At 13.9% G+C, this 4379-nt stretch overlaps 1 protein-coding gene across 1 annotated transcript in view; it reads right to left on the bottom strand.

Moving 5' to 3' along the window:
- Window positions 1-1629, bottom strand: part of LOC128952635 (probable WRKY transcription factor protein 1) — a 24671-nt gene extending 23042 nt beyond the window's left edge. Inside the window, exon 1 of the mRNA XM_054298060.1 lies at window positions 1560-1629. The gene's annotated coding sequence lies outside the window, so the exon portion shown is untranslated. The remainder of the gene's footprint in view (window positions 1-1559) is intronic.
- Window positions 1630-4379: the final 2750 nt, after the last annotated feature.

Below are 4379 nucleotides of genomic sequence, written 5' to 3'. Positions count from 1 at the left end.
TATGTATATATATATATACAAGTGTGAACAGTTACATTTTGTGTGTGTGTGTGTGTGTGTGTGTGTGTGTGTKTRTGTGTGTGTGTGTGTGTGTGTGTGTGTATGTGTGACTTAAATGATAACATTATATATTAAATATTGAGAAATTTTTATTTTATTATGTGTTGTCAACTACATGTATATATATATACAGTATATAAAATAATAATCTATTATATAATTTCACTTTCCCTATTTTTTGGTGTGATTATACATATAATATACATATAGATAAAAAAAAAGATTTAAAATATAATGAGAGTATATTGTTGTTATCATTACTGTATATATATATATATACTAATAAAATAATATTAATAGCGATATAGATAAGGAAATTGAAGTTATTTTTTTAAATCTAAATATTAAATACAATCATATCTCTCAAGGCCTTAAAACACATACAGTTTCTCAATACAATTATATTATAATATTATATATATATATATAAAATTTTTTTACACATATATTGTATTTATTGATAACATAATATATATATACTATATATACTTGTATATATATATATATATATATTATAGATGAACTATGAATTCAATTAATATGATATTAAGTAATCATTTAATAGACATTTCACAATTTATTCAACATATTAAAACAATTTATATAATAATAATAATTATTATTATTATAAAACAATAAATTTTGTTACTATTATTATATTATATTTAAATTGTATAAACAATTTAATTACTTAATAATTTTTTATTATTATTATTATTATTAATATAGTTGTCATTATTACTATCAATAGTGATATTATGCTATGAATCAATTAAATTAAATAATTATTTTATTTTTATTTTTTTAGTGATATTTAGTATTTATAAATAGTTTTCAATTATTTGATTAATTTTATTGTTTAGTGTTTTTTCATGTCTAACAATAAAAAAGTTTATTAACTCTTTATTTTTTAAAAAATAAATAAATAAAATAATTACAGACATATAGTTATATTTATTTATTTTATTTATTTAGATATACACTGTCTGTATTTTATTTTGCATTAAGTGGTTAATTACATTAACCCTTATTATTATTATTATATATATTTTATTTAAGAGAGAGAGAGAGAGAGAGAGAGAGAGCACTTCAAACATACCTTTGAAATTATAACATCAAAAAAATAGAAAACTTTTTTATTTATCGTAAATTTATTTTTATAAAAATATCTTTAAAAAACTTTATCATACAGTTTAATGTTAAAACAACACAAAAAAGGTTAATCTCTATTAGAGATATAATCTAATTATAATAATAATTTTTTAAAAAATAAAATAAATCACATGTATATCATATGATTATTTAATTATAAAATTATGATTTTTTACAAATGCTCTCAAWTTTTTTTTGTATTGTATTYAATAAGTATATAAATTAAAGTCAAATTACTTACTTAACATAACATATCTTAACATATTATAAATCAATGCGATATTTAGATTTATACAAATATTGATATAATTGATAATAATATCTGATAAAAAAAAAATTAGACATACCTGTGCTCTCTATGTGGCAGTTAGTAGATCCCAGTAGATCAGTGTTTCCAAACTACTAGAGTAGTCATCAATCTATAAAATAATATAATATATATATATAATAATAATAATGATATAATGTTAATAATTTATATAAACACTATAATTACACAGTTTAATCAAAACATTTTTTTTAAATATGAAAAAAAATTTATTATATTTATCATAATTTAAAATATTTGTGTTAAAAAAAAGTTATCTATAAAATAACTATATATATATATATAACACAAACAAAAATATGTTATATATTACTTGTATTATTTTATTTTAAAAAATACTATAGTTTATAAATTTACGGCAAATAAAATATATTGATATAACAATTTAGATTTAATGGCAATTAAAAAATCAATGTTTATAACATCAATTAAAGTAAAATTTATATACATATATAAATATATAGTATATACTGTAACTATAATTTATAGATAACAATATTATTTTTTTCATTATTAAAATAATGTAATATTTTATGCTATATTATTAGTATTACAGTATTATTATTATTACATTTACGTTAATTTAATTTTTTTAAACTTATAAAATATAATTTTAATTTAAATGTATATAATTTATATATATATATATATATACTGTATGTATAGTATATATATAAAAAAAAGTTTAATATTACTGAAAATAGTTTATTATGATTATTATTAGTATAAAAAAAACATGAACATATATTATATTAGTTAAAATTTATTAGTATTTAAATATTAGCTTTAATTTATATATTATGTTTATATAAATTTATTACATTTTATATATATATTATATTGTAAATATTGAATTCATGTTTATCGATATATATACTGTATATAGTTTGCTAATAAAAATACCTTAATTTTAGTGTAAATAATAAAAAAATAATTATATCATATCATAAAATAACTAAATAACAATTGTTACATAATTATTATTACAGAATCAAATCGATTTATCATCAAATAGTAATAAAATAAAAAAAAATTTGAATAAATTAAAAATCACTTAAACACTAAATATATTAAATAACATAAAAAAGTCTAAAAATAAAACAACATTACTTACTAATTAAATCATCAAATATTATGCAATAATAATAATAATAATAAATATTAATTACTAATACTAATAATAAATATTAACTAATAATAATAGTAATAAATATTAACTAATAATTTACTATAATAAAAAGTTACCAATTTTTTATTTAATTATTATTATTATTATAACATGTAATTATTAATTACCAGATTATACACGTATTGACGTGTTTTTTAATATTTTATTATAGACACAAATAAAGTAATTAACAAATATATATATATTGTATTTATATGATTATATATACTATTATATATATATATACATTATCACCATTTAGTTACAAAGTTATAAAAAAATATAAATATATTATTACTGATTAGTAATTTTGATAATTAATTATAATATGTTATTATATATTAACTATTTTTTTGTAGACGTTTGCAAAAAAATAGTTTTATTGTTTTTTCCAACAAAATATATACTTATATATATATTATGTAATAAATTGATATATAATATCAAATAATATATAATAAAATTTATTTACACTGTGTCTGTCTATTTTTAATGATATGAATTGCAAATATGATATTATTATTATTATTATTATTATTATTATTATTAAATAATATTATATTGTATTATAAGTACTATTCATATTGTTTTTTTACACAAAAATATATTGATAAATATGAAATACATTTTATATGAATACAATAGTTTAAATGAAATAATATGATAATAATAAAAGTATATACAAGTTATGCATTTTATTATTATTATTATTATTATTATTATTATTATTATTATTATTTGATACTAAGTTATTAATAAAAATTATAATTTTACTGATAATTTCCATGTGTTATATTTTCTTACAGTATATTAATATACAGTATATGTAATAATAATAATAATAATAATATTTTATACCTAAACTATTATAATATACTAATATATAGATTTATAGTATAAAACTTTATTTAATACTAATTATAATATATATCAAATGTATTATATATATGTATAATATTATTTAAATATTAACATCAATGTATATAATTGTGTATAATATATCAATGTATACTTATATATATATACATACAGTATTCATATATATATATATATTATTATCATTTGTTTTTATAAAACTGTTATAATATATATAAATATATATAAATATATATATATATATATTGAATACAAAAAAATCATTATATTTTAATATAAACTATTTTAGTTATTATAATAAGTATGCGATTTGAAACCTATTTTTAATATACAGTAAAGTATACTATATATAATATATTAGGTTATAATATTAGATAAATAATATAAATGCAAATATTTATACATTTGATAATACATATTATTGTAATAATAGTAATATATTTAGTTATCTGTTAATAATAATAATGTATTAAAAAAAATTATATAATTTTTGTTTTTGTGTCTTAATAAAAGTAGTTCACTTAATATAATATTTGATAATTAGTATTATAATGTTATTTAAAACAAATAATTAGATAAAGTTATATTTTTTTATTGATAATTAGTATATATATATATATTCTGATATATTTTTCTACACAATAATAACATTTTATCCTAATTTCAATAATATAAAAATATAACAATATTAGTAGTAATATTAATGATAATTAATTGCTAGTATTATTAATATTATTACACTAACAAAACTAAACAACATTTATAATAAAATAATTATTAATTAGCAAAAAAATA

Source organism: Oppia nitens, unplaced genomic scaffold (assembly GCF_028296485.1).
Source record: "Oppia nitens isolate AA-2021 unplaced genomic scaffold, nextdenovo-longstitch-racon4-pilon3 scaffold11_pilon_pilon_pilon, whole genome shotgun sequence".
NCBI classification, from domain to species: Eukaryota; Metazoa; Arthropoda; class Arachnida; order Sarcoptiformes; family Oppiidae; genus Oppia; species Oppia nitens.
Note: the sequence above shows the minus strand (reverse complement) of the source record. Positions and strands in the feature narration are given on the sequence as shown.